This window comes from Xenopus laevis, chromosome 1S (genome assembly GCF_017654675.1).
Source record: "Xenopus laevis strain J_2021 chromosome 1S, Xenopus_laevis_v10.1, whole genome shotgun sequence".
Classification (NCBI taxonomy): domain Eukaryota; kingdom Metazoa; phylum Chordata; class Amphibia; order Anura; family Pipidae; genus Xenopus; species Xenopus laevis.
Window position 1 is genome coordinate 13,858,608 of NC_054372.1, and position 10,681 is coordinate 13,869,288.

The window sequence follows — 10,681 nt, forward strand, 5'->3', positions numbered from 1 at the left end:
TCAAACTGAATTTGAATTGAGTTTTACTCTGAAAAAAAAACTTGAATGTCAGGAAGAGAATTAACATCTTCAAATGGTTCAACGGACCTCTGCCATTGACTTGTATATGAACTCAGCAGCTTTTAGGTGGCGAATAATCGAATTAGAACTGGTCGAGGTGTGATAAATCTCACATTCAAATTCACATTCGAGTTGGTGCTTTTAAATTCTAATTTGTGAGTTTTGACACAAAAAACTAAATTGAAAATTCAAATTCAAATTTAACATTCGAACCTTAATAAATCTGCACCTAAAATTCACATATTTGAATTTAAATAAATAAATAAAAACATGGAAGAGTAGAAAGTACAGTACAGTATCGGGGTTAGGTCCAATGCCGTCGTGTTACGTCATTGTGTCATGCGCGTGACGCCACTGCGTCGTGCGCGATGTCAGCTTGTCATGCACATGATGTCACATGCCGTATTCAGCAGAAGTGATGTCAGCGCCCTGTGCTGGTGATGTCACTTCCGCGTGCTTCCTCTGCCCCCTATCCCTCCCCCCCTCAGATCCGTCACCGGATTTCCTATGAAAATCCGTGGCGGTTTTTTTTTTTTTTTAAAAACCCATAAAAAATAGGCACCCGAACCGTGCCGTCCTAGGCACAGGCCCTCGGGAGCCTTAATATAAAAATGGCCCTGGGTGGGGGGAGTAATTTTTTGAGGTTCTGTCTCTGCGGGCAAATTGAAAATGAAATATTCATAGCACTTCCAGAGCTTTTTCAAAAATTTTATCCCAAAATATTTATCCCAATTACAGTTTCACTTAAAGGTGTAACAGGAAATTATAAACTCTGTTTAGTGATGGGCGAATTTCTCCTGTTTTGCTTGGTCGACACTGGCATTAAAGTCAATGAGCATTTGAATAGTGGTAACATGCGACGGTTTTGACGCAAGCGACTTTTCCAATGCACAAATTTATTCACCGGTGGTGAAACAGGGAAATTCGTTGCCAATTCGCCTGGCGAATTTATTCGCTCATCACTAGCTCTGTTTGATTATTTTTATATTTGGAATATATTATTATGTAAATAGTTAAAATTCCAGGTTATATTTAGAAGAGACAGCACAAGCGCAGGAGGCGGGTTCCATTAAATGTCAGATTATATTTCTGGATCCTTTATCTGTCTCTTGTAGCTCCTGTTCTTTCTGTGGGTTCCCTTATGTTGCACTGCAGCCATTTTCATGTTATTAGAAGGATTTTTGTGCAAATAAACCCTTGCTTATGTTCCCCCCATTCCTGTGTCCCCTGCACAAGTTGTGTTATTGACTTCTCTGATTTTAACCACATGGAATGCTCAAATGAGAAGTGTCTGGGCTCCACATTTATGGAACCAGAGCAAAAGGAGACAACCCTAGTTGTTGTTCAATTTGATATCTTTCTATATTATTTTATTATATTGATAATCCTTTCCCTATAAATCAAATTACTTTATATAAGTAATTTACACACTGCCCCCTGCTCACTAATGAAGACAAATAGTCTGAGGTTAAAAGGAAGAGATCCCTTTTTCCCCCCAGTGTTTATTTTGCTTTTTTACTATTTAGACTCACTTTTATCCATTTATATCATTTAATCAAGACATTAATTTATACATAGTAGTAAATTACATCTGTATTCAATATTATTTCAGTTTTTATTAATTACTTAATATTGTGTAACTATTTTTATTATTTGTTTTATTTGCTATTTGAATATTTAACATAACTATTTACATTATTGTACACTGGTGGAACCATTAACATCCCCAGAGATAAAAATAAAAGATAATAATAGAATAATGTAAAACAATAGAGAATGATATCAAACTCAACAACAACTAGGGTTGTCTCGTTTTGCTTTGGTGCAATCCAAATGGGGGGCAGTGATGATGACATTAGGGGTGTGTCGATGACATTTGGGGGGGCAGGCACGGATTTGTGGGGAGGCCACAAAGGGCCAGGCCTAGGATGGCAAAAGTTGGGGTGCATGTGAAGACGGACTGTGTGTTGAGACCAAATACATAGAGCAATTATCCAGTACTCTACCAACTAATTAATATAGGACATGTCATTTATACCTCAATCTGCAGATCATCTGGGCCATCTGGTGGACAAAACATGAACCAAGCTGCTCATAGCAAACTCAAATGACCCAGAACTTATAGCAAATGTGCAAGTCATTGAACCCCTGGGTAACCATAATGTTATATCATTTAATGTCTGGTGCAAAAAGTAAATATACACTGGGGCAACAAAAAACATGAATTTCATAAAAGCTTATTTTAATGCCTTGAGGGCTGCCTTTCAGAGCACTGAAATCCGGAAGGCAAAGAAAGGAAATGAAGAATGTTAGCGGCTGAGGCTAAGACTAACCCCAAAAAGTTTTTTGAGTTCGCAGGCTCACTTTATAGCTAGTGATGGGCGAATTTAATCGGCAGGCGCGAATTCGCAGCAAATTTGCAGGATACGCCACCAGCGAATAAATTCGCGAAAAAATCGGCCGTTTCGCGAATTTTTCACCGGCGCAAATTCGCCCATCACTATTTATAGCTGCACTAATGGCTCAGCTCAATCTAGTCAGTGGCTGACTCAGGATATGATTCATAAAGCTTTAATAAAAAAATATGTAAACAAGGCTCCAGGGCCTGATGGCATACACCCCCGGGTTCTAAGAGAGCTTAGTTCAGTTTTAGACCAGCCCCTATTTCTGATTTTCTCAGATTCACTTTCATCTGGTATGGTGCCTCTGGATTGGAGAAAAGATGATGTAATTCCAATATTTAAAAAAGGATTACGATCTCAGCCTGGCAATTATAGGCCAGTAAGTTTGACATCTGTGGTGGGAAAACTATTTAAGGGATCACATTCAAAATTTTGTCCTAGTGAATGACATTATGAGCAGCAATCAGCATGGCTTTATGAAGGATAGGTCATGTCAGACAAATTTGATGTGATCTATTTCGATTTTGCCAAAGTGTTTGATACTGTGCCCCACAAACGACTGCTTTCTAAACTAAGGTCTGTTGGGCTTAATGAAGTCGTTTGCACATGGATAGGAAACTGGCTACAGGATCGGGTACAGAGGGTGGTTGTTAATGGGACATTCTCTACTTGGAGTAAAGTTCTTAGTGGGGTCCCTCAGGGCTCGGTATTGGGTCCACTTTTGTTTAACTTGTTTATTAATAGCTATGGGGAGGGTATTGTAAGTAATGTATCAGTGTTTGCAGATGACACAAAACTATCCAGCCCAATTAATTCCATCCAGGATGTGACACTTGCAACAGGATCTTGACAAACTGGCAATCTAGGCAGCTAAGTGGCAAATGAGATTCAATGTTGATAAATGTAAAGTCAGGCACCTGGGATGTAAAAATATCCACTTATACCCTTAATGGGACTGCACTAGGCAAATCCATTATGGAAAAGGACCTTGGAGTCCTTGTAGATGATAAACTTGTCTGTAGCAAGCAATGCCAGTCAGCAGCATCAAGGGCAAATAAGGTCTTGAGCTGTATTAAAAGGGGCATAGAGTCACGGGAGGAGGGGGTCATTCTTCCACTGTATAGAGCACTTGTAAGGCCCCATCTAGAATATGCCGGACAGTTTTGGTCTCCATCACTCAAACAGGACATTATTGTATTAGAGAGGGTACAGAGAAGGACAACTAAGCTGGTAAAAGGTATGGAAAATCTTAGCTATGAGGAAAGACTGGCCAAATTGGGGATGTTCACGCTGGAGAAGAGGCGCTTAAGGGGTGATATGATAACTATGTATAAATATATAAGGGGATCATATAATAATCTCTCTAATGCTTTATTTACAAGTAGGTCTTTCCAGCTGACACGAGGTCACCCATTCCGATTAGAAGAAAAGAGCTTCCGGCTAAATATTGGGAAGGGAATTGTCTCCCTGAATCAGTGGTACAGGCTGATACATTAGATAGCTTTAAGAAGGGGTTGGATGGTGTTTAGAAAGTGAGGGAATACAGGGTTATGGGAGATAGCTCATTGTACAAGTTGATCCAGGGACTGGTCCCATTGCCATTTTGTAGCTAGAAAGGAATTTTTTTGTCCCTCTAAGGCAAATAGGACAGGCTTTGGAAGTTTTTTTTTTTGCCTTCCTCTGGATCAACTGCCAGTTAGGAAGGTTAAAAAAAAGTTAAAAGGTTAAACTTGATAGACGTGTGTCTTTTTTCAGCTTAACGTACTATGTTACTATGTTACTCTGTACCAAAGGAGGTATAGTGGGATCTAGCCATGAGCAATCTGTTTTCCCTGACTTCAGCCTGTTATATGGACTTGTCATTTTCTGCTGCCTGCCTCTGACCACTGGCGTGCTATGAGGACTTACGCATTTTTTGTCTTGCTCTCATCTGTTTATATTGCCATCATCTTCATTAATAAACTTTCCTTCTCTGTAACAACATGTTTCTGGCCTATCAACAGGTCAAATACCCACTTTACCCGTGTTATACAAGACCCGGGCTCCTACCTGCCAACCTCACACCTGAGCTTTGCCCTGACAATATCTTATAAACAAAAGAAAAAAGAATGTACATTGCAATAGAATGCAGAAGAGCACTCTGAGCAATTTTCCATCCAGTTTCAGTTTTTCAGTTTTCAGGTTTTATCAACTGCCAATTGTCTGGGATACCCAGGTCACAAGCAAAACATGAAATACATCAAGAAAACTGTAAAGCAAAAATCTGTTCTGTTATCTGCTACCTGGGAACACACACATCACAGATTCAAATGCAACTGGGAAACGTAGAATCTGCATCGCCGATGGTACTTTTATGTCGGCACCATAAGGGTTAAACATGGCAGTTTGTGATTTTTTTCTTTTTTTTTTATCCGTTACATTTCCACTTGAATGCAGTTTTTTTCCCTGTTAAAAGCTCTGAGTATTTTTATATTTGAAACATATTATTATGTATATATTTAAAAATCTGTAATTCCAGGTTAGATTTAGAGGAGAAGAATAGAAAAGCAGCATAAGCGCGGGAGGCGGGTTCTGTTAGAAGCCAAACTATATTCCTGGATCCTTTATCTGTCTCTCGCAGCACCTGTTCTTTCTGATGGTTCCCTTATGTTGCACTGCAGCCATTTTCATGTTAATCGAAGGATAACGGAGTCAGCAGTTTGTGCAAATAAACCATTTCCTATGTTCCCCCCATTCCTGCGTCCCCTGCACAAGTTGTGTTATTGACGTCGTTGGTTTAATCCACATGGAATGCTCATGTTTCTGGGCTCCACATTTATTCATGGCACGAGTGAAACTTGACATAAAGGGGCCGATTCACTAACTTCGAGTGAAGGATTTGAAGTAAAAAAACTTCGAATTTTTGTGCTCCTCGACTATCGAATTGGCGTAAATTCGCCTGACTGGATTGAGCGCAAAAACGCTGCGACTATTCGCCCATTCGATAGTCGAAGTACTGTCTCTTTTAAAAATACTTTGACTGCCTACTTCGCCACCTAAAACCTACCGAATTGCTTTAAAAGCCTATGGGAAAGTCCCATAGGCTTGTTTTCCAAGTTTTTGATCGAATAAAAAGGCATTTTCGAGCGAATATTCGATCGAGCGCCTATTCGCCTGGCGTATATTCGCCAATTCGACTATTCGACAGCGCGTAAATTCGCCCGAATTGTCTATTCGATTCTATTCCCCAGTCGAATTTCGAGGGATTTAACCCCTCGAAATTCGACCCTTGATGAATTTGCCCCTAAGGGTAGGACTACCTGGATGTTTTCGGCGCGATCCAACACGCTGCGTCTACATCTGGCAGTCATGTCGCGTCGGACGGACGCTGCGACTTCATCCAACATTTCTATCTCTTACCTTATTTCTGTTGAATGCGATTTGTCGCAGCGTTTTGTTGCATCTCGACAGATTGCGCAGAAAACGTCCATGTAGTCCTACCCTAATACTGCAATATTCACCTTGTCTCTGATAAGAAACTTTCATTTATCAGATTAGGCAAACAAACATGGTTGTAAAATGATACCTTAAAGGGGAACTAGAACCTGCCATATTAGATTTTGCATTATTATTTTTTTTTAGATAACTACACAAAATGTAGGCAGGCATCTTTGGGAAAAGTGATCTCAGTAGGGGTGTTTTACACTTCCAGCGAAATCTGTCTAGCAATGGGCAGAACAGATGGTGTTCCATGCAATCCAATGAATTTAATGAGATTGGTTAAGTAAGGGGAAGATTGGTCACTTCAGGGTCAAAGATCTACAACTTTATTGGATAAAAGAAAAAGGATTGAATGGAATGCTGAAAGCGTAGCATTAGGGACAAATTTGATAAATGTGAAACAGACCTCATTGTGAAAGAAAAGAAAAGGCCTTATGCTGCTGGTTCCCTTTCATTCAGGAATAAGCATAGATTTAATTATAGAAACATTGATAAAAGGAGGGAGGGACACACAAGGCAACACCCAGCACCTAATAGATCTAAATGGCCCAAAATGGATTCAAGAAATGTCTAACAAACAAACAAACATGAATAAATCCACCCTTGCCCCTAGTGTCTTTTCTATAGCGAAATAGTTGGTGGTCTGGTAGATGCTGGAAGAAGCCAATTTCGATCAATAGCAAGTAAGACCCCCCAACACGCTGATTTTGGATAAGAAAGTAGTATGGGAGACTTGCGAAATGCACTGGACAATATTGTGTAGAGCTTTGAACAAAACTGTCAGGCCTAATAGCTCCGGGGCAGGGTCGGACTGGACCAGCGGGACACCGGGAAAAAACTCGGTGGGCCCCGGCTACCCCAATCTGCTGCCCCCAAAGAAAAACAATGGTGTGCAGTGCGCCGCCGTTCGCACATGCACGCCGGGGAGCAGTGTTGGACTGGCCCACCGGGATACCAGGAAAACTCCCGGCGGGCCCAGGTGTCAGTGGGCCTCTTGCTTCTAACCATTTGGCCTATTTCATGGTCATTCCGTATTTCTTTATGGGGAAATATTAATAATGGAAGAATATAGTAAGTAGATATAGAAGACTAGGAAAATAAAGAGGTTGAGTGAGGAGAGGAGGAATAATAGTTTGGGAAGTGGGCCCACGGTCCAGTCCAACCCTGCTCAGGAGGGTAGGAGCAGATAGATAGATGTTGTGTATATAGAAAAGTGCAATTCACAGTGTCATAGTCAATTTCCAGGCAAAAGATCAGGGCAGGCGGATAGTAGCAAAGTCAGAGTCACAGCAGCAAGCCAGGAAACGGTAGATTAAGTCATTATACTTATTTAAAACACCAAGAAGCACTTAGTGCAAAGGACCTATATTCGGGCATTGAAGCCGGGTCCTTGGCACAAAGACGTCAACGTGTGACCATCTTGAATACAAAGCGAACCCTCTGCAATGGAGAGCTCCTAAAAAATACATGGAAATATGGGATAAGCCTTGACCATATCTACACTAGTTGGTTACTTATAATATAAATATATATTATATATATATAAATAGAATAACAATATAGCGAATATAGAAAAATGACTGACACAACAGAGCAAAGCAAACATCTCATTGGTTGCTATGTGTTACTGCTAAGAGCAAACTTAGGACTTTTTAATTACTTATAAGGGTAGGACTACATGGACGTTTTCATCGCGATCCGACGCGCTGCAACAAAACGACAAGCGTGCAGCGTCTGCATCTGACAGCCATGTTGCGTCAGATCAACGCTGCGACTTAATCCGACATTTCTGTCTTACCTTATTTCTGTCGCATGTGACTAGTGGCAGTCGTTTTGTCGCAGCACGTCGGATCGCGACGAAAATGTCAGTGTAATCCTACCCTTAGGTTTGTTTTCCATTCCAGGCAAATTTATGAACGCTGGGTAAATTTGCCCCTAGACAGTAACCGATAGCAACCAATCAGTGATGGGCTTTTTTTTTTGCAGACAGCTGCAGGCTGATCACTGAAAGCAATCATCTGATTGGTTGTCATTGGTTACTGTGCAAATTTGTGTTTATAAATGAGCCCAACTTGGGTAGGGGGTGAACTTTACTAACAAAATTACCTTTGTAATTATTTTTCATTTCACATAAGGCATTTGTATGTAGATTTGGTGGAGGCTTATTCACAGGAAGCAGCAGCATTTTACAATCCATACGGGAGACCTCATTAGCAGTAGAATTGCAGGTCGTTCAATTGCAAATAATTTGCAGGCAGATACAGTTTGCTGTGCACATTTGTGAGCACTAGAGGGTGCTGCTTTCAACACTGATCCTATCTTATACAGGTATGGGACCTGTTATCCAGAATGCTCGGGACCTGGGGTTTTCTGGTTAACAGATGTTTCCATAATATGGTTCTTCACACCTTAAGTCTACTAGAAAATCATTTAAACATGAAATAAACCCGATATGATTGTTTTGCCAACAGTAAGGATTAATTATATCTTAGATGGGATCAAGTACAAGCTACTGTTTTATCATTACGGAGAAAAAGGAAATCATTTTAAAATATTTTGATTATTTAAAGCAGGCATATAGGATAAATAAAAAAAAAATTTAATTTTGTAGGCAATTATAAGTAATACATGGTGTTGCTTTTACATGGTGTTAAAAATGATTGTCTTCAAAAATAGCCCCTTTATTGGAGCTCCCTATAGATGTTCACTGGTCCCTGTTTCAAATGATGGGTGGGTGTGTCCTAACGTTCCCTGCCAGAAGCACAGTAGGAGGGGGGCAGCCAATCACAGCCCTGCAGTCACATAAGCTAAGACAGGCTTCAGTTCCCTATCAGGTCCTGCTAGTTGCGGATTGGTTCCTGTCCTACAAGGCAGTGAGCTGAGTGCCGCTGACTCCCCTGCACAGCCTGGGAATTCAGGGAGCAGGAAGTGGAAGGGAGGGATTATTAGGGTTTTTGCAGAAGTATTCTATCAGCCTGAAACACTACTTTTTTTAAGCACAATTGTTCTATATCTAAAATGAGTATAATGCACTGGTACATTCTTATTTTTTTACACAAAATGTCTCCTTTAATTATAATGGAGAGAGACAGCCTTTCCGTAATTCTGAATTTTCTGGATAATGGGTTTCCGGATAACGGATCCCATACCTGTACTTGCAAAAGGGATTACAGTCAGTAGTTGCCAGCTGAGCACTTGTATAGGACACTTAACCATGGAACTTTTCTTTATGTTTTACAGTAAGTGATGGAGGAGTACCTGGCAGAACAGGAAGAACATATCCATTCCTTGCATATAGTGCCCTGTCTAGAACGGAGTCTAGAACCCCATCACTGCATGGCAGCAAAACGACTCACTGTGCCATTGGATTGCCCCGTATCCAGTTATGAACCAGAGAGATCAGTCAGGTGGGCCCTCCCAATAGCCAAGACATGGGCCAATTGGCTGCTTTTATTGGCTGCTTTTTATTGTAGAGCTGTGATGTATTGGAGCTTTATACAGCAGATAGGAGTACGGCAAGGCAGTCCTTATACATCCAATCCTACCCCTCCCAAGCTGTCCTCAGTGATTTCCAGTTGGAATCTGCTGATAGCAGCGCCCAATCATAATCTCTTTAAATTGTCTGCCTGCCAGAAACCAGCTTAACGTGCCATTTATTTGCAGAACAATTGAGGCACCTCATAAGCAAAGAACATAAATACACTGCTAGGGATAGCTATTTTTGGCTCACTACCTGTTTCTGAACAACAACTCCCATGATCCTGTGCTGGTCAAGTTAGAGATCATAGGGTCCCTGAGCATTGCAACATGGCTAGGACCCCAGAATGAGGGATAGTCCAACTTATAGCCTTTACCCATTGTTGGAATAGTGAGAGTTTAGCAAATAAACAGAAGGTGCTCTTGCCCCTGTCCCCAAAAACTTTGGTTTAAGGAACCAAACAGGATGAGGAACATAGCACAAGGGCATCTGAGATATATCATAGCAAGTTTCTATTAATTAGGCCGGAGAGCTAAATTAGAAGGCCATATGGCACTTTACATAGAAGAGGATAGAACAGGGGTCCCCAACCGTTTTACCCATGAGCCACATTTAATTGTAAAAAAAGTTGGCAGCATATACATTCAAAAAGTTCCTGGGGGTGACAAATATGGGCTTTAATTGACTATTGGTAGCCCCTATGTGGACTGGCAGCCTAGATGAAGCTCTAACTTGCACTGAAAGTAGTGTCTGTTTGTTATTTGATGTTCTCTGGTTCTGACTCTTACAATAATGTAGCAGAAGTCAAATGTAAGTTCTCCTCCAGGTCTGATAATCAGCTGGCTGCTGCTACATTGTTTCAGAAGTGAGATCCAGTAGGACCAAGAATATAAAAAACAAGACCAGCACTGCTTTATAATCAATAAAAATGTTGCTTAGAATGAGGTCTTTCAGTTTTTAACTGGAGATCCCCTTTAAGACGTTGCTTTTATTTTACAATAAAACAGAATACTTTGAGATCATTTTATGAGGATAGAATGCCTCCCAACTGCAGTGCTGTTCTGCACCTCACATGCCACAGTCTCTGTAACACAGAAATTATGCTAATAGAGTAATGTAAAAAGTGCTCTAAAGTCTACTGCTTACACGGTGACCAATCAGCAGGTAGCACTTAATGGCAGTTGTCTGGAAATACATTAAAGAGAAGAAATGCTTTTCATAACGTTTGAGTGAATTTCTTCCCAAAATGGCAGACCCCCTT